A 19,757-nucleotide genomic window follows, 5' to 3' on the forward strand; every position below is an offset into this window, starting at 1 on the left:
TCTGGAAAGACACATCGAGATTCTCTGCCTTCACAGAAAAAAGACACAGCTCCAACAAGAAGTGGCCCTCAGACAGGGAAACACCTCGTGCGTGAGCTCAGCACAAACGATAAAAAACAAAAACAAAACTGAAATAAAGTGAAAGCAATTCACTGGCTGGATGCAAAAAAGAACCTCTAATGATAATCAATATGAAGAAAATAGAAACCCGCAATGGTCCGTCTGAGAAGAGGTTTCACCACCGCCACCAGGAGGCGGCGGTTTACGGATGCTTTCAAGGGACATTCCGCCTGTTTCTCTGCCTGGTTGCGGCGTTAATAAGATGCTGTCTGCAGCCTGACGGACGCTGACATCTCACTCTGCTGGTTTTTCTTCTGGCTGCGGCTCATCCAGCAGCAGCAGCAGCAGCAGCAGCAGCAGCAGCAGCAGCAGCAGCAGCAGATCCTCCTCCACAAGTCCCTTATTTCCCAGTGGGAGCCACATCAAAAAGCGGCTGCTGCTGCTGCTGCTGTTCCCAGCACAGACCTGCATCCATCAATCATCCGACTGGCCGGCCGGCCAGACGGCTGCTGCTGCTGCTGCTGCTGCTGCTGCTGCTGCTGGTGGATGGATGAATCAGGAAGTGAAGGAGCGTCTCTCCTCCAGGAGTCCTGGCGCTCCGATCCGAGGGACGCGTCTCGGAACAAAAGGCGCAGAGTGCCGATAAATCCCACAAGTCGCAGCGACACAAAGCCGTTAGGAGACGGCGGCTTTGAAAAGTTCCGCCTTGGAACTCGGACGGAATCGGAATGAAAATCAGCCAGTTGTTTTTCCCCGACATGGCTCCTCACTCTCGCTTCCGCTGGAATATAAACGTCGGACACTGTGTTCCTGTGAAGAACACAAACTGACCGAGGGATGCCGGAGAGAGGAAAAGATCTTTTCTGAAAAACACATTTCCACATTCCAGCTCAGAAAAAAAAAAAAATCTATCTATCTATCTATCTATCTATCTATATATATATATATATATATATACACATACATATGTTTATATATTAATTATGCCAATTATTCAACCAACCAAACTCAAGATCAATCAATCAATCAATCAATCAAAAAAAATGAGGAACTTTTATTTTCTCTCAATATTGTTGTTCATGCAAATCTAATATACCAGAAAAAAATGAATGAATGCTTCAATAAATGGAAGAAAAAACAAATCTGATCTGAATATACTCATCAGGCATCTTTCCTCTCTCTCTCTCTCTGATGCTTCCAACCCAACCGGCTGTATTAATATCTTCCCATCAGGAAATAAACCCACTCACACACTATTATTAGTTGTGCCGGATGGGAAACTCATCGACTGGAGCTGGTGGGAGTTTTTCCTGCTGGACCGGCGGACGTGCTGACTGACCGAGCGAGCGAGCGGTCGATGAGTCCAGCAAATAAATAAAATTAGAAAAAAAAAAAAAAAAAAAAAAAAAACTCATCTGTGCGTGTGCTGGGCGTCCCGCAGCGGCGGGTCAGGAGTTCAGAGCGCCTCGCGAGTCCACCTCGGCTCTACGTGCCGACGCATTAGCCTTCCCGTGACGGTCGTTCCGATCGCAAAGCACCGCCGCGCCGGCTCCACAAATTACGGCCGAGATGCAGGTGAGCAAAAATAAAGTGAGACTAATGACCTAATTGGAAAATGGACCGGTGTCGGCGCCGATTGAGCCATTCATCCTGTCGGATCGAGGGATGGAGCCACGGTTGTAAACTGGAGCTGTTTTTTTTTTTTTAATCACCCTGGAAATTCCCGGCATTCCGACGCGGCTGTTCCAGGTGGGAAAAAAAATAATAATAATTCAGCAGTGAGGCGGATTGGGCGGACAATGATGATGACGATCATCGTTGGGCAGATAACGAGTTGCTGAACTCTGCTGAAGAAGCTTCGATTCACTCCGTCCAGCAGCGTCCGCGGTAAAAAGCTCCGATCCGGATCGTTTTTAAGTCGAGCTGCCACCAATCGGCCTGCGCCGAGGAGGAAAAGGGGGCGGAGCCGCAGCCGTCGTGACATAAACGGAGCCGCTCAGCGAGTCGTCTGAGTCTCCGCCTCCACATCACCTCCCTGTGGCGGGTAGAGGTGGCAGGTTGTTTTTTTTTTTTTTTTTTTTTTAACCAAGCCGTGTTGATTTAGTTTGAGGAAGTTCTTCAGCTGAGGCAGTTTAACATTCAGAAGTTGATTTGCATATTTTCTTTTTAAGTCGGAGACGTCTCGGTTGGAATTCTTGAGGCAAAAAATGAAAAATTCAAAGCTGGTTTAAATGAATCAGCTTATATCTGACGTTGACATAATACACAGACAATAAACCACAGCGGAAACTTTTTTTTAAAGATAAAAAAAAAAAAGTGCTGCTGATGTCTGGAAGATAGAGATGCTGCTTATGGATGTTCCAAATAACAACAACAATACTGAAACTGACATCAATCACACACACACACACACACACACACACACACACACGTACAGAAGAAACTAATTAATAAATGCGCCGCTGGCAAGTTTCAGATTCTGGATCTTCAGGTCATCAGATGAGAAACATCTCGTGTCATCCGACCGATCGTTAAAAAGTGTTTTATCGGAGAGTCGCCGTCAGCGGCGGAAGTTAATGAGTCGCATTCAATCATCGGCTGCTCATCCGGATCAAACCGGCCACGGCTGAAGCGGCAAATCAGACAAGTGGGACGTGATCGCGGCGCTGCTGTGGATGCACAGATAAAAAAAACAAAAAAAAACAAACTTTTTTTTCCCGCAGTTAGAACTTTAAAAAAAAAAAAAATCCTACATAATCTGAATGTTCTCTTCTTATTTTTTCGGCGACTGGCCGGACGAGGCGAGGCTCCGCCTTCCCGCCTCCGAACCAAACATTTTCAATCCGTCAGTCCAAACGCTGGACATTCCCAGCCGCTGCGCATCCGTCCACGCGCTGCGAGATATTTTTTTTTTTCTTTGTGTTTTTTGGCGGTGCTGCTCCTGCAGGAGAAGGAAGGTCTGAGTGATATGAATAAATAATGGGCCTGCTGGTGCCAACAGCAGGCAGCCCTTAATTTGAAGGGCTTTCTAATCCTCCCTGTTCGCCGCCACCGCCGCCGCGCCGCTAGATTTTTTTTTTTTTCCTTTTTTTTTTTTTTTTTCTTTTTAGAAGATATCACGGCGCAGAAATATGAAAGCGGCAGATGAGTCTACTTGCAATATCCTGTCTGGAATTATAGCAGCGGAGCAGAGAGAGGGGAAAAAAAAGCGCGGCTTGGATCTCGTCCGCCGGCTTCCCACCCCCGTTCTCTCTGTTTCAACCTTCCTCCTCGCTTCGCTCTCTGTCTGAATTACACATTTTTTTTTTTTTTGCCCCCCCCCCCCCACGTCTCCCCCTTGTCTTCGCCCTCCCTCACGCCCCCCCCCCACCCTCCCCCCCTCCCCTACTTGGAACATTCCTCTGGTAGAGAGAAATGAAGACATCTTGAGCTCAACTTCAAACAGGCTCCTCAGTAAACAGCCACTGTGGAGAAAGTGTTTCATCTGTGCCTCTGGGATATTATTAAGCCTTTTTCTGCTGCTGCTGCTGCTGCTGCTGCTGCTGCTGCTGCTGCAGCGATGACTGCCGTCTGACCTCCTGTCTCTCTCTCCTCACCTCCCGTCCTAAAGACTCGGCCGCAAACAAAACTCCTTTATCACATATATATATATATACAGACATATATGTTTCCCGGCTAACCACCGCGGAAGCTGAGAGCTTTAAGTGGTGGAAACACGCCGCGAGGAATAAGTTAAAAAATAAATAAATAAATAAATTCTTTAATCATTAAAGGAGAAAAACTGACTTGAAATTTTCTGCCCCGTCTGGTTTTGGAATCACGGCCATGACGACGATGCACCTGGAGTCCAGGCAGCAGGGGTCACCTGGGCTGCTCCGACACCTCCCACACACACACACACACAGACACAGAGCCCGGGTTCAGCCCCAGCCCCCCCCCCCGCTGATGTCATGCAGACGGGATGTAACATGCGAACGATGTGGACGTCTCTGATCAGATCAGGTCAGCACCGTTTTTCATCTGCTGCTAATTATTTGAGGACAGGGGGGGGGGGGGGGGGGGGGACCTGACAAGCGCTTCTGGCATCATTCCAGATTTCGCGTCATGCATTTTTTGATTCCTCTCATGTTGGCTGGTCTCAGCAGGGGGCGCTAAAGGAGTTGTGTCTGGCATTTGAACGTCAATCTTTTTATCTGATTTTATTTTTTTCTTTTTCTTTTGAAAGCGAAAGCTATTGTTGTGTTGGAATGAAAAAGCTTCTCTGTAAAATAAGATCAGGACCACAGAAAAAAAGAACAGGTGTCATCATCCTGTGGAAGCAGCTTCTAAAAAATGTTTTATTCCTCAAGAAAAGCAACAAAATCTTTTCCACTTTGGAGATGATTTAAAAATCACCAGCACTGCAACCAACCCTCCACTAGGGGGCGATGTGAACGTTAAAGACTGGGGAAGCCCCCCGCCCCCTACTGTCCCAGAAGGCCCGTGATTGGTCCACTTCTTGAAATCCCCCCCCAAAAAAGTTTTTTGTGCAAACACGGAAACTAAACATGGCGTCTGAACGCAACACAAACTCTGCCGAGGCTGACGCACAACACGACGCAGCAGAGCGGCTCCTCGGCAGCAGGGGGAGAAACACCCTCGGGGCGCTTTGTCGGAGCTTCCACGGCGGATGGATGCGTCACCAGCCGAGCTCCCTCCGCCTCCGAGTGCTGGCGTCCTCGTGCCGCCACCTCAGCGCAAAAAAAATAATAAATCAATACAGCGCAAATGCACAACTTTGTCGGAAGCCGTGCCAGCAACATCCTACTGGAGCAACACACACACACACACACACACACACACACACACACACACACACACACACACACACACACACAGGCACACACTGAGGCGGCCGGCAGGATGAAGGCAACGGCTCAAGGGTCGGCGTGAGAGAACTTTGAAACTTGAAGCAGCTTGAAAATGATTTTCTCTCTTTCCTGAGGTCAAAGGTCAAACACAACATCCACTTCAACGGCCGATCGACAGTTTAAGCCTCTTTGCTATACTGCTCACAGTGCTGCACCGCGCCCCCTGTACAGACGCACGGACGTCTCTTTGTGACATCACAGAGGGCAGGCGAGCCTCCCTGTTGCCTCCGCCGCCTTGTTTTTCCAAACAGACGGACGCTCTGAGAAGCTGCGTTGACGCAGGAAGTCTGAAGATCCAGAGGGAAGTTTGGATGATCGGTCGCCCAAAAGCTGCTCAACTCCGAGGCCTAGCTACTCTCTCACTTTGTCAGGATGAAAAGAATGAAGAATCAACCCGGACGACTTTCTTTTCCTTTTCCCCTGCTTCCGACAGTCTGGCTCTCTTTCCTTCAAGTCTGACTATGAAATTAAGCTGAGGGAGAAAAAAACAGATTACAAGATGTTGGCCAATCTGCGTCTCCGCTTCATCAACGCGGCTCAGTTTCATCATCATCATCCTCTTCTGGAGTCATCTTCCTCTTTGCGTCGCCTTCCGAGTTCATAAACACAAAAAATCTCTCTCTCCGGGCGCCGGGACGAGCGTGTGATTCATCTGACGGCGGTACAGAATAGAAACAGAGGCGGTGGGAATGAAGCGTGAAAACTTTGCGTGACGGCTCTTTGAGTGCGCGGACGAGAGCTTTTCTCACCACTTTTTCGCAATCGGCTGTCGCGATCTTCAGCGGCCTTGATCCAATTCACGACGCACAAAGTGGCAGGAAACCTGAAGATTGTGTGTGTGTGTGTGTGTGTGTGTGTTGGGGGTGGGGGATGGGGTGGGGGGGTGGGGGGGGGTCCTTCTTAAAGCCCGTTACATAACGCTGATCCATAAGCCGGCTTGCAGGAGGCGGAGCACTTCTAAAAAAAAAAGAAGAAGAAAAAATGCAGAGTCGCAGCGTTCAGCTGGTTCACTCTGACCTAGAAAGAGGAAATAAAAAAGCATCCTGACGCGGCGTTCCGGGCCGCCGTCTCGCTCGCCCGCCCGCCTGCCCGCCCGCCCCTTCCAAATGGATGCTCCGACACCCCCCCCCCCCCTGGTTTTGTCCCCCGCCCACTTTCATGTCGGGGTGGCGGCGGTTTTATATTCGCCGGGCGTCACTTTTTGGGGTTGAAAGAGTGATGAAATCCTTCCTGGAGTCAAGTGAAGAGAGTTTTCGGGGGAAGGGGGGAGGGGGATGAGGGAAGGAGGAGGGGGGATGAGGGAGGGATGAAAAAAATTGACAAGCTCTTTGACATAAGCCTCAAAAAAAAATATATATATATATATATATATATATAAAAAAAAAAAAACCTGAGGCTTATATAATGAGGGTGCTGGCGGAGGGCCGGGCCATCAAAGCCGAGGACGGCGCAGACTAATTGAGCAGACAGATTAGCGGCGCTCTGACACGGCCGGCGAGCGCTGAAGGAGGGATGAGGTGGCGCGCAGGTCGGAGGACAGCTGTCTGGCAGAGCCGCTCCAAAGGAAGGGAGAAGAAAAAGAGGGGAAGAGAAAAAGAAAAAAAGTTCCCTCCTCACATTTTATTACGTGTCATAGATCATCAGGCTGCGATGTGTCACCCACTCCAGGTGTTCGTCCCAGTCGCTTCTCCCTAATTGGCTCCCTTTTGCTCCTGTTAGCGCGTTAATTGCGGCGGCGGCGGCGGCGTTGGCTGCGTGTTGATGAGGTACCAGGACGACGGCCGCCGCCGCCGCCGCGGCAAACCGACACATTGATCGACTTTTTCCAGCTGGTCTCGGCCTTTGATTCCGCTGGAAGAGGACGAGCTCGTTAGCGCTCCGTCCGAAAAAGCCAACAAACAGGTTTAGTTTCTGTCCTTTCCGCTCAGTTCTGCAGCCACAAGGGGGCGCCTCGCTGAAACTCTCCCCGGTGGAGGGAGAGAGAAGAGTCCGAAGTTGGGATGTTTCGCGAGGAAAATGAAAATGCGAAGCGCTGCCCCCTGGTGGGCAACTGCTGTACTGCAGCAGCCGCCTTCACGGAAAGCTCAGCTAGCTCGACCTTCTGGAGGCTCGTAGTGGAAGAATTGCGTGACGAACCACACGGCTCGGGGGTGAGTCAGACCGTTTGTGATGTCACTCAGCCCCACCCCCCACACCCCTTCCCACTGAGACTGTTTCGGGGGTAAGTTGGTCAGTCTTCCAGCTGTAGGAGGCTGTAAACAGAGGGCTAAACGTGCTTCTTCCTGGATGAAAACCGGCCATAATATATGGGAGCTCTTCAACACGGCTCGACTCTTCGTGGGTGCAAACTCACGTCCAACCTTCACACCACAGGAACCGTCAAACCTTCCCCAATCCGAAGCAATCAGGGTTTTTTGTTTTCTGGAGCCGAATGAAAAAAACCCAACAAAACCAAAACAAAACAAAAAAATAAATTCCATATATCAAGTTCCCGTCGGCACCAATGATGCAGCCTAAGCAGCGTGTTGGGGTGTGGGGTATCAGAGGAGGAGGCTGCATGAATAATGGAGGCGGAGCTAATACCGCGGCGAGGAACTGAAGCTGCTGCTGCTGCTGCTGCGGCTCCAGGTTTTATCAGTGGCGGCGGAGCTGCTGCTGCTGCTGCTGCTGCTGCTGCTGCTACTGCTGCTGCTGCTGCTGCTGCCGCTGCTGCTGCTGCTGCAGCCGCCGGCTGTTTGCGCTCCGCCAGCGAGATTGAAGCCTTTGAAGCTTCTAATGAAGATCTCGTGTTGACAGGACGGAGCTGCAGCAGGCCGGAGTGACATCTGCTGCTCCGCCAGCACACACACACACACACACACACACACACACACACACACGCAGGATTACATTATTGCAGCATGCTTTTCTTTCGTCATCCGTGAACCCCCGAGCCCCCCCACTCCCTCCCTCCCTCCCTCTCCTCAGTGTCACCCGCCGGATCAGCTGGTCGAGCCGATGGGGGTGGGGCCAGTGGAGACGCGGGTCATGTGACTGACAGCAGCCCAGTGGGCGGTTATCACCGAGCCGGATGTTTAAAATTCGACAAAAAACAAGAAACAAAACAATACATTTCCAGATTTCCAAACTTCCTAGAAGTGATCAGATTCCGGAATGAATACTACTTTTGTCTTCATGTTGGCAAATTGAATCTTTGAAGCGTTCTCTGTTTTTCCCTCCTGTTAGCCGGCGCCGCTCAGGATCGCTTTTCAAGAGCGCCGTGTTTACGGGGGTGAAAATCAAATCAAAAAAAAAAACACCTCCAGGGAGATAAATATTTCTTTCCGGCTTCCATCAGCTAAAAAAAGGCCACTTGCTGCTGCTGCTGCTGCTGCTGCTGCTGCTGGCTGCCGGGGTGGTTTTCCGAGGTGGAGAACGCGCGGTAGCCCCGCCCCTCTGTGAGGTGGCGCATCGGTTCCTGAATCATTTATGGACGACGTGTTTGTCGTTCCCGGCGCTCCGAGAGGTCGAGAACAAAAATACCAGCCGCTAAAAGTGAACAGAGACGCTGTTTTTTTTTTGTTTTTTTTTTCTTTTCAAAAAGGAGCCTGAAGCATCGCAAACAAAGCACAGACATGCAATCCTATAGAAGCACAGAGGAAGAGGAGGAGGAGGAGGAGCGTAATGAAGAAAACAGACGCCGTGCGTGCGTGTGTGTGTGTGTGTGCAGTTTGTTACATATAGCGCCGTACATTATTCATATTCAGAGGAAAGTATAGAGAGACTTCAAAGAAGCGTGACTCTGATCTCACAGCGCTGAGGGGGAGGAGGGTTGTGGGGGTGTTGGGGGAGAGGGGGGGGTGGCGCTTGGGAGGCGGGGCCTCGGGGGAGTCCGACGGCGCTCCAAACAAACGGCGGCAAAAACACGCAACGTCTTAGTCGGCGGAATTCTCTCCATGGAAACAGGAAGAGGAGCCGAGAGAAGGAAACGAGCAAATCACCGTCGCCGGGAGTTTGAATGTGTCACAGCGTCGTCAGCGCTGTCATTTTAACCCGCTGTCATTTCCCCAGGAGCTCTCGGCGAGCCGTCTTGAAAAGCTCTTCAGTCCGGCTCACTGACCAACCAGCTTCCTCTGGGGGGGCGGGGGCAGGAAGAGGCGGGGCTAAAACCGAGACACGATGCACAAGCTTCACACGCACGCATGCAAGGTTGAATAGAGCGTTTGTTTTTTTTGTTTTTTTTTTTAGCAGGAGGCTGCAAACAGCGGGCTAAGTTAAACCTTTGGACGGATGGAAAAACAAGACATTGTGTCCATTCAGAGCGAGACAGAGGGAGAGAGAGAGAGAGAGATGCAGTGGGCGGAGCTTGGCTGTAGCTCCCTGGTGTGTCCTGTGGGGGGGGGGGCTCAGACCTCCGTCGGGGGCCGAGCAACAAAAGGAGGCGAAACCCGACGCCGCCCAGAGAGAAACCGATAGCAGCGGTGGAAAAAGGAGGCGGGGCCGAGAACTGAGCTCGCCGGGGTCAAGAGGGTCGGTGGTTGGCGGCGGCGGCGGCGGTGGCGGTGGCAGACTGCAGATGGCGCCGTGAGAGTTTGGACAACCCACTGAAAGCATCCACTTAAAATCCCAGAGCAACGTGGAAGGGAATGTTGAGCAGCTGCCGAACAACGAGGCAAAGAAAGTCTGGGCTCTCTGGTAGAGATGTCACTGCCCTTTGTGATGTCACAAAGAGCTGCTTTGCTGGAAAGTGTGTGTGCGTGTGTGTGTGTGTGTTCATGCCTTTTGAGGTTGGAGGATGACTCATGACTCATGACTCATGACTCGGTTTGACAAGAAAAAAGAAGCTTCTCTCTCACGTCTGCTCAAACCGGATGATTGTAGTCAGAGGGTAAAAATAAAGTTTTCAATGTTTTGTGTGATTTTTTTTTTTTTCTTGACCTCAAAATGCTGTAAAAAAAAAAAAAAAAATGAAAGAGTCCAGCTAAAAGAAGAGCCGGCGAGGCCGCAGAAGTTTTAAGGAATATATATACATATATATATACAGTGCAGTGCGTGAATGTTTGAGTTCTTCGTAAATGTTGCGATGATGTTTGTTTATAAAGTTGCCCAAACTGCAGCTGCTAACAACACCGCGCTGTGATGTGATCAACGCAAAGGCAACAAAGTGTGAAATTAGCAAACACCTGTGGAGGCTTTTCCTCCTCCTCCCTCTTCTTCTTCTTCTTCTTCTTCTTCTTCTTCTTCTTCTTCTTCTTCGCTGATTACAAATCAGAGCGCTCTCGTGGTTGGGCTGAGGTCGAGTTGATTGGCGCGGCTGCCGCCGAGCGCGGCCCAATCAGGAAGTTCCGTTTTGTTTTGAAGTGAAAACATTTCTCCACCTGACAAGTTTTTCCGCTTCCGGGCTTTTGCTTCCACGAGTGGTAAATAACGACGCGGCGCTCAGATCTGCGTGCGGATGGCTGGCTGGTGAAACAGACGGTAAGTTCACGAATGTGCAACGGTTGAGGCAAAAAAACTGAAAATGATCGCACGTTGATCGCTTGTTGTTTTTACGCTCAGCAAAGCGCGATTGCTCACATGGTCACATGGTCACATGGTCACGCAGTCACACGGGAAGCGATGCCTTCAGCGGTTCAGGATTGAAACTACGGCAGACAGTGGCGTGACTGACAAAAAATATGCGGGAAAAGGTCAAAGGTCAAATTATCGGACAGATTATCGGCTTTGTCGGTCCAACTTCGTACAGACGGACAAACCATCGCACAAGGACACGACAAAACAAGTTTCGCGTTTCGGCAGCGTTTCAGAAGGTCGAACGACACGACGCGGCAGCGACACACAATGAGGCACCCAGCAGGAGAAAATAGGACGAAGAAAAATCCATCAAATGTTACTGTGACGTTGAAAATGGCTAATTACCGCTGCGAGATCTGAACGCAAAATGATCGCAGGGACGGTCGTGCCATCAGGGACCATCTGTAGCTCGTCCGTTAGCGCACCTGTCAGCAGGTGACACACACATAGGCGACACACACACACACACACACACACACACACACATCAAGAGTCTCGGCGGCTCTGTGACGGCAGCGAAAGGCAAAACTCTTCTTTTGAAAGCGAAGATCAAAGCTGCGTCCAGATTGGCCGCTGCACCGGACGCCAGACATCTGTCGGCGGCTCGGCAGTGGGAGGAGCTAGGGAGTGGGAGAGGAGGGTGGAGGGTTTGGAGTAGGTGGGGGGGGGGGGGTCGGGGCAAACCCAGGTTTCCCCACCAGGCGTCCCGGCTCGCCAGCATCGTGGTACCAATCACTGCAGGTCTTTGCCTGACTCCCCCCCCCCCGCCTCAGCAGTGGGGAGGAGGTGGGAGGGGGAGGGCTGTGTTGGGGGAGTTGGGGGGAGGGGGGGGGTATCTTTATTTACGTGACCTCCCTGAGTCGGCAAAAGAAACGCTGTCCTTCCTGTCGGCACCACGAGTGGAATTTAAAGACGCGGGCAATGTCATCACGTATTTCATTTTCATATTCATAAAAAAAGACCCTCTAACCCCCCCAACACACACACACACACACACACTGGCTTTGTAGCAAAGGACAGAGGTGAACAGGCAAGAGAGACAGGGGTTCAAGGCTGCGGTTGCCATGGTGACAGGTGGAGGTGGAGGTGGGGAGTGGGGGGGACTGACCTGCAGGCGGGGCCTCTGGTTCAGGTGGGCGGCGGTCAGAGAGACGAGTGGCCCAGGTCCACAGGTTCCACCTGGAACACAGAGAAACTGCAGCTGTAACACCCAGCCAGTCAGCCAGTCAGTCAGTCAATCAGACAGCCAGCCAGCCAGTCAGCCAGCCAGTCAGCCAGTCAGTCAGTCAGCCAGTCATTCAGTCAGTCAGTCAGCCAGCCAGTCAGCCAGTCAGCCAGCCAGTCAGTCAGTCAGTCAGTCAGCCAGTCAGCCAGTCAGTCAGTCAATCAGACAGCCAGTCAGCCAGCCAGTCAGCCAGTCAGTCAGTCAGTCAGTCAGCCAGCCAGTCAGTCAGTCAGTCAATCAGACAGCCAGCCAGCCAGTCAGCCAGCCAGTCAGCCAGTCAGTCAGTCAGTCAGTCAGCCAGTCATTCAGTCAGTCAGTCAGCCAGCCAGTCAGCCAGTCAGCCAGCCAGTCAGTCAGTCAGTCAGTCAGCCAGTCAGTCAGTCAATCAGACAGCCAGCCAGCCAGTCAGCCAGCCAGTCAGCCAGTCAGTCAGTCAGTCAGTCAGCCAGCCAGTCAGCCAGTCAGCCAGCCAGTCAGTCAGTCAGTCAATCAGCCAGTCAGTCAGTCAGTCAATCAGACAGCCAGCCAGTCAGTCAGCCAGCCAGTCAGCCAGTCAGCCAGCCAGTCAGCCAGCCAGTCAGTCAGCCAGTCAGCCAGTCAGCCAGCCAGTCAGTCAGTCAGTCAGTCAGTCAGCCAGCCAGTCAGTCAGTCAGTCAGTCAGCCAGCCAGTCAGTCAGCCAGTCAGTCAGCCAGTCAGCCAGTCAGCCAGCCAGTCAGTCAGTCAGTCAGTCAGTCAGACAACCAGTCAGTCAGCCAGCCAGTCAGTCAGTCAGCCAGTCAGTCAGCCAGTCAGTCAGTCAGTCAGCCAGCCAGCCAGCCAGCCAACCAGTCAATCAGACAGACAGCCAGTCAGTCAGTCAGACAGTCAGTCAGTCAGTCAGCCAGACAGTCAGTCAGCCAGTCAGTCAGCCAGCCAACCAGTCAATCAGACAGCCAGCCAGCCAGTCAGCCAGCCAGTCAGCCAGTCAGTCAGTCAGTCAGTCAGCCAGTCATTCAGTCAGTCAGTCAGCCAGCCAGTCAGCCAGTCAGCCAGCCAGTCAGTCAGTCAGTCAGTCAGCCAGTCAGTCAGTCAATCAGACAGCCAGCCAGCCAGTCAGCCAGCCAGTCAGCCAGTCAGTCAGTCAGTCAGTCAGCCAGCCAGTCAGCCAGCCAGTCAGTCAGTCAGTCAGTCAGCCAGTCAGTCAGTCAGTCAATCAGACAGCCAGCCAGTCAGTCAGCCAGCCAGTCAGCCAGTCAGCCAGCCAGTCAGCCAGCCAGTCAGTCAGCCAGTCAGCCAGTCAGCCAGCCAGTCAGTCAGTCAGTCAGTCAGCCAGCCAGTCAGCCAGTCAGTCAGTCAGTCAGTCAGCCAGCCAGTCAGTCAGTCAGTCAGTCAGTCAGTCAGTCAGCCAGTCAGCCAGCCAGTCAGTCAGTCAGTCAGACAACCAGTCAGTCAGCCAGCCAGTCAGTCAGTCAGCCAGTCAGTCAGCCAGTCAGTCAGTCAGTCAGTCAGCCAGACAGTCAGTCAGCCAGCCAGCCAGCCAGCCAACCAGTCAGACAGCCAGCCAGTCAGTCAGTCAGACAGTCAGTCAGTCAGTCAGCCAGACAGTCAGTCAGCCAGTCAGTCAGCCAGCCAACCAGTCAATCAGACAGCCAGCCAGTCAGTCAGCCAGTCAGTCAGTCAGTCAGACAGTCAGTCAGTCAGTCAGTCAGCCAGACAGTCAGACAGTCAGTCAGTCAGTCAGTCAGCCAGACAGTCAGACAGCCAGCCAGCCAGCCAGCCAACCAGTCAATCAGACAGCCAGCCAGTCAGTCAGTCAGACAGTCAGTCAGTCAGTCAGCCAGACAGTCAGTCAATCAGACAGCCAGCCAGCCAGCCAGCCAACCAGTCAATCAGACAGCCAGCCAGTCAGTCAGCCAGTCAGTCAGTCAGTCAGACAGTCAGTCAGTCAGTCAGTCAGACAGCCAGCCAGTCAGCCAGTCAGTCAGCCAGTCAGCCAGTCAGCCAGCCAGCCAGCCAACCAGTCAATCAGACAGCCAGCCAGTCAGTCAGCCAGTCAGTCAGTCAGTCAGCCAGTCAGCCAGTCAGTCAGTCAGTCAGCCAGACAGTCAGACAGTCAGTCAGCCAGTCAGCCAGTCAGCCAGCCAGCCAGCCAACCAGTCAATCAGACAGCCAGCCAGTCAGTCAGCCAGTCAGTCAGTCAGTCAGCCAGTCAGCCAGTCAGTCAGTCAGTCAGTCAGTCAGCCAGCCAGCCAGTCAGTCAGTCAGTCAGCCAGCCAGTCAGCCAGTCAGTCAGCCAGCCAGCCAGTCAGCCAGTCAGTCAGTCAGTCAGCCAGCCAGCCAGTCAGCCAGTCAGTCAGTCAGTCAGACAGCCAGCCAGTCAGTCAGCCAGTCAGTCAGTCAGTCAGCCAGCCAGCCAGTCAGCCAGTCAGTCAGCCAGCCAGTCAGTCAGTCAGTCAGCCAGCCAGCCAGTCAGCCAGTCAGTCAGCCAGCCAGCCAGTCAGTCAGTCAGCCAGCCAGCCAGTCAGCCAGTCAGTCAGTCAGTCAGCCAGCCAGCCAGCCAGCCAGTCAGCCAGTCAGTCAGTCAGTCAGTCAGCCAGTCAGCCAGTCAGTCAGCCAGCCAGCCAGTCAGCCAGTCAGTCAGTCAGTCAGCCAGCCAGTCAGTCAGCCAGTCAGTCAGTCAGTCAGCCAGCCAGCCAGTCAGCCAGTCAGTCAGCCAGCCAGTCAGCCAGCCAGTCAGTGCGACTCTTCCTACTTTAATGCAGCCTCTCTGATGCAGTGACCTGGGTGGAAAAGATTCCTCTGAGTAAACAAACAAACAGCTCTTGAAAACAGAACCAAAACACGTGGACATCCTCCAGCTCTTCTGAAGTTCTACCTCAGACTGGGACTGAGACCCGTGTCTCAATTATCAGCTCAAAAAAGACCCCCCCCCCCCCCCCAAAAAAAAAAAAAAACCCCAGTGATACTGTGTTGCTTCTCTTCCTTCAAAGGATGAAAAACATCAGATGACAGTGAGAGTGAAGTGAGAGGAAAAAGCTGCTTCCAGACGCCTCCAACTGCATTAGGAAGCACTTTAATCTCACTCTTCCACCTCAGACACTGCAAGAACCTCCTTCCTCTGCAGCCCTCGTCCAGCAGGTGGAAAAGTTCACTTCACGTACACAAACACGACGCGGTGGCGGCGGCGGCAGCGAGCGCCAGCTTAACCTCCTCCTCCTCCTCCTCCTCCTCCTCCTCCTCCTTCTCCTCCTCCTCTTTCACTTCCTGGAGGTTCGTTAATTAGTCGCCTTCAGCAATTACACTTCCTGATTAGCTAAACAATAAGCATGAAATGAGTTTCGCCAAAAAAACAAACACTTTTCAACGGCAACATATGTGGCTCCACCGGGAGGGGGAGGCGGGGTTTGGGGAGGGGGCGGGGTTTAGGGAGGGAACGTAAAGGTGATGGAGGAGTGCGGAGTGAGATGCAATCTGCAACTGGCTTGTTTGGAAGTGGGATTTATACACAATCTGAGACACACACGCACGCACACACACACACACACACACACACTAATTAGCGGCGCGTGACTCACTCATCCGTTGCAAAGTGTCGGAGCCAGTTGTTGTTGCTGTTGCTGCCTCGTTAAATTTCTACGCAAATTTATGTTGAAGGAAGCGGTCTATCGGGGGGCGTTCCAACACGAGTCAGGAGACGTTGTGTTTTTTTTTTTTTGTTTGGGGAAAACACAACATTGTCTCGCCCACTTTTTACACTCCGGTGTGAACGCGGCCCACGAGACAAAATCTCCACCGAAACATTTTCAACTCACTCACAAAAACTGTGTTTTCTTCTGGTGCATGAAAGGTAGGGGGGGGGGGGGGCACCTGACGCCAGCCAGCCAACCAACCAGGGGCCTCGGTCTGACCTGACAGCTCGGCCGTCACATTTGTATTCATGAGCGTCTAAACGAATCCGGCGATGCAGAAATGCATCACACGGCGGAGATTGTTTGCGTAAATGTCAAAGGATGTGTGATGTGTGCGAGGTTCACTGCAGGGCGGGGGAGGGAAGGGGGGACGGTGGGGGGGGGAGGCGGAGCCACGGCGGCCGAGCTTTGGGCTTAAAAAAGAAAAAAAAGGATCGGCGCAAGAAACAGGAAAAAAAAAAAAAAAAAAAAAGACAGAAGTCGATTTGTGAGTTTCGCGGATGTGTACTTTTTTTTTTTTCACGCAGCCGCAAAAGTCACTTTGACACACCAGTATCCTCCCTGTCTTATTCGCAGCGGCGACCGCACACCGAGGTAAACGCCGTCTGAGCGAGCGAGCGGCCGAACATCCCCGCCCCCACAGCCGCCGCCCCCACAGCCGCCGCCTGATGACCCTTTATTAGCAGCAGAAAACGGTGTTTTCACCCGAGGACAAGTCCACCGAAAAAAATAGTCTGAATTTTTCATAAGCCGAAGCAGATTATAGACGTGGTCAAACGTCGCGGCAGTGTGTGCAAGAACAACAGTCGGGTGATGCTGGACTCGTCACAGCGCCCCCCTGTGGCTGCTGCTCTCCTGCCCCCTGATTCTCCACCACCACGCCCCCTAGACTACCATCAACAATCCAGTCGGTGAACAGAGACGCAACTGGATGCTAACAGCCGCCTAGCCTACTGAAAAAAACGGAAAAAAAGAAAAGCACACAGAGAAAGAGCTGTGGAGAGGAGGGGGTGGGCGGAGCCCAGGATGACCACGGAGGAAGATAAAAAGTGGCGGCTGTGCTGCAACATCCTCCCAGTCTGTGTAAATCTCTGCTGGCAGGCGGGTCGAAGCGTACACGTGTGTGTGTGTGTGTGTGTGTGTGTGTGTGTGTTCACGTCTCTTCGATCAATAGCAATTACCGAGTCACAGAGCTGATCGCTGACCTTGGGTCTCCGGCCGAGCGTGTTTGTGTCTCCGGGTTAACACGCCATCACGGCGCACTCGGCCGCTGCAGCGGTGACGGCGGCGCCCCCAGCTGGTGATGGAGAACATTACAGCTCACTCTGGGTTCTGGACACACGTCCGTTTTTCAGGACTTGTGAAAAAAAAACAGGCAACTTCTTTTTTTCTTTTCAGCCGATTGGTGGTCAGAGCCATTTGAAACTGACAGGAAGTGACTGCGAGTCTAGCTAATGCTAATAAGATTAGCACGGACGCTGACAAACTGGGGGAAAAAAAAGAAAAGAAAATCTTCCCTTGCGGCACGCGAAGCCGCCTCAGTATTCACACCGTCAGTGCACCGGCTGAGGTTGTCGCCTCGGATCTGGTCAGCTGATGTGCGTGTCAGTGTCAGTGTGCATGTATGTGTGTGTGTGTGTGTGTGTGTGTGTGTGTGTGATAGAGAGAGAGGCCGAGGTTTGTTCCCGTTTCTCTGGCGGCTCTGTGGCCTCTGGAGAGACACGCGACCTGCTACGCTTCAGTCCCCGCCCCTCCTCCTCCGAACCCCCACCCCCCCGAACCTCGCCTCTAACCCCGCCCCCCTCCATCCATCCCCCCTCCCCTCACCCTTGGCTGTCTCTCCTCAGCCTTAGTGGACATGGCAGCCTCCTTACAAGCATTTCCCTCCACTGGACACACACACACACACACACACACACACACACACACGCACACACACACACACAGTCTCTGGCCGATCAAAGGCGTCCAACACGGTAAATAAACATTTCAAAAACGCAGCGAGAAAAAAAGAGTTGCTAACTGCTCCGGAAGGTTTGAGGGGGAAGAGAAGAAAAAGAAGAAGAAGAGAAAAAAGGGGGGGAAAAAACACGGGAGAGGAACAACAAAGTAGCCGCAGGGATCCAATCGGACGTGGAGGCCGCCAATGATGATGTCATAGCACGACAGCAAGCAGGGCTCTGGGGATAGGGGAAATGTGTGTGTGTGTGTGTGTGTGTGTGTGTGTGTGTGCCTGCTAGCTTTGAAAACACACCCTGAAGTCAACTACAAAGAGCCGTGAGCGGCTCTGAGTGCGGAAGCAGCAGGTCGTTGTGACGGTCGTCCGGGTGGTCGGGCAGCTTTCATCTCCGTCTGGAGGACGGCGGACGGCCGCGCTGCATTTTGTATCTTTAAGTCCGGGATTAAAGCAGTGTGGGACTATTATTATTATTATCATCATTATTATTATTATTATTATTATTATTATTAGTATTATTATTATTTTTTAAGAGGAATGCACTCTCAGTGGGGGGGTGAGGGTGGCTCTTGTTGCCCACACCGAAAAATACATTTAGAAAAAAAACACGGACGATAAAAATGATTTATTACGTTGTTTTCTCGGACTTCATATTCAAAAGTCCTTCCGAGGAATCAATTACTGCGGCAGAACTTTGATCACGTTCTGACTCAACAGACGGAGGCAGGAAGAAAGAGGTGATTCAGGCACCTTCTGGTCTTCATAGTTCCATTACGCGATCATCTTAACCCCCTTTTTCTCTGAATCCAGAACCTTTCATGCTGTGAAATTACAGCCAAATCCATTGTCTCGGTTGGATGTTCACGTCACATGATGATCATAAGAAGTCACCCGAAACCCTTCAGGTGGTCGGTGGTTCCTACAACCGAGTTCCATCTGGTGGGAAACCGACTCCACGCTGGAATCACCTTCATCTTCCTTTCTGGATGCTGAGGGGTTCTGGAAAATGATCCTGAGCTCTGATTGGACAGCAGCGCCCATCCCCCTCTGCTGTAACCCAAGGAACCGGGACATGGGAAGCTCCTGACGTTCCTTGATCTGATCAGGGAAATGTAGGAGCCTCAACACAACTCCGTCAACTACCGAGTCAATCAAGGACTTTGAGATCTGGTCTCCGGGAACCAGAGAGCCATCGTCATGGTCCCCATGTCATGGCTCTGGTTGGATGGGAGTTTTTTTCCTCATGGTTCTATGGGACCTGTGGTACAGCTGAACCTCATGAAGGTCTCATGATGTCCATCGTTCTGATGAGTGAAAGGTAGTACCCCGAAAACTAGGGGCCCCCTGGAAACCCTTGTCCTGGTCAGTCTAGGACTTCAGGTTCCGGTCTCTGGGAACCATGAGAACCATCACCATGGTCCCCTCCATGGAGCCATGCTAACCAGGGAAGCCTGAGAACTCACTTCCCATCAATCCTGGCCGCATTTCAAATAATTTGCCTTCCCTGGAGGATCAACCACCACGGAGGTCACGTCTGTGTACCCCCCCCCCCCACCCCCCACCACCACCACCACTCCAGATCAATGTCCTAAACGGTGATCCATACGGGGCTGCCGTCGCATGTTGCTCCCGTGTCAATAACCCGGACGCCCGCGTTTCATCATAACGCAAAATAAATGATCCTCGCCGGCCGGAGCGGCGGCGGCGGCGCTCGATAGGAGAGGAGGAATTTCTGCGCACGCCGGCTCTATTTCTTTTTGCCGCCCGACAGCTAATCGATTCATGAGCAGGAGTAATTGTCCACGCTCTCCCGGAGCACTGCGGCGGCGGCGGCAGCGGCGGCGAGCGGACGTGGCCCAAGCGAAAATGTCATCGCAGGGAGAATAAATGCCGGCGGATGTTTAATATCCACAAGGGCGGAAACATCCGGCGAAGGTCGAACGGGTCGTAGTCAGTTGTCCGAGTCTCTTCACAAGTCGGACGTCTCCTGATTTTCCTCTGACCCGGCGGTGCTGAAAACCTGTCAGACTCCAGAGTCCGGACGAGGCTCCACGCAGGGCTGGTCTGCAAAGTTCACGTCCAGCCCTAACTGCTTCTGACAAGGTGGGAAATGGAGGGATCGGGACGTAGCGCTGTGGCTAGCGCCGAGAAAACAGCAGGAAAAGCCAGAGCGGCAGGAGCTAGCGGCCGCTAGCGGCTGCTAGCGGCCGAGCAAGACACAAAGCCCTTGGCAGAGACTCGATGAGAAAATTGAATGCAAGCCAGTGCAAAAAACCTCGCAGAGGAAACAGCAAGGACGGTGAAAACCCTGCACTTCCTACCTTCTGCCACCAGGTGGACCGCCTCCACGACACAGAGACGGACTGTTTGTTGGTATTAGCAG

General features: G+C 52.4%; 1 long non-coding RNA gene across 1 annotated transcript in view; it reads right to left on the reverse strand.

The window, feature by feature from the left end:
* Positions 1–595: 595 nt before the first annotated feature.
* LOC142882275 (uncharacterized) overlaps positions 596–19,757 on the reverse strand; it is a 43,660-nt gene continuing 24,498 nt past the window's right edge. Inside the window, exons 2-3 of the long non-coding RNA XR_012925759.1 lie at positions 11,632–11,702; positions 596–870 (exon numbers count right to left, since the gene is read on the reverse strand). This is a non-coding gene — a long non-coding RNA (uncharacterized LOC142882275). The remainder of the gene's footprint in view (positions 871–11,631; positions 11,703–19,757) is intronic.

Source organism: Nelusetta ayraudi, unplaced genomic scaffold (genome assembly GCF_046127955.1).
Source record: "Nelusetta ayraudi isolate G7.1 ecotype Tasmania unplaced genomic scaffold, CSIRO-AGI_Nayr_v1 ptg000243l, whole genome shotgun sequence".
In the NCBI taxonomy this organism is placed as follows: domain Eukaryota; kingdom Metazoa; phylum Chordata; class Actinopteri; order Tetraodontiformes; family Monacanthidae; genus Nelusetta; species Nelusetta ayraudi.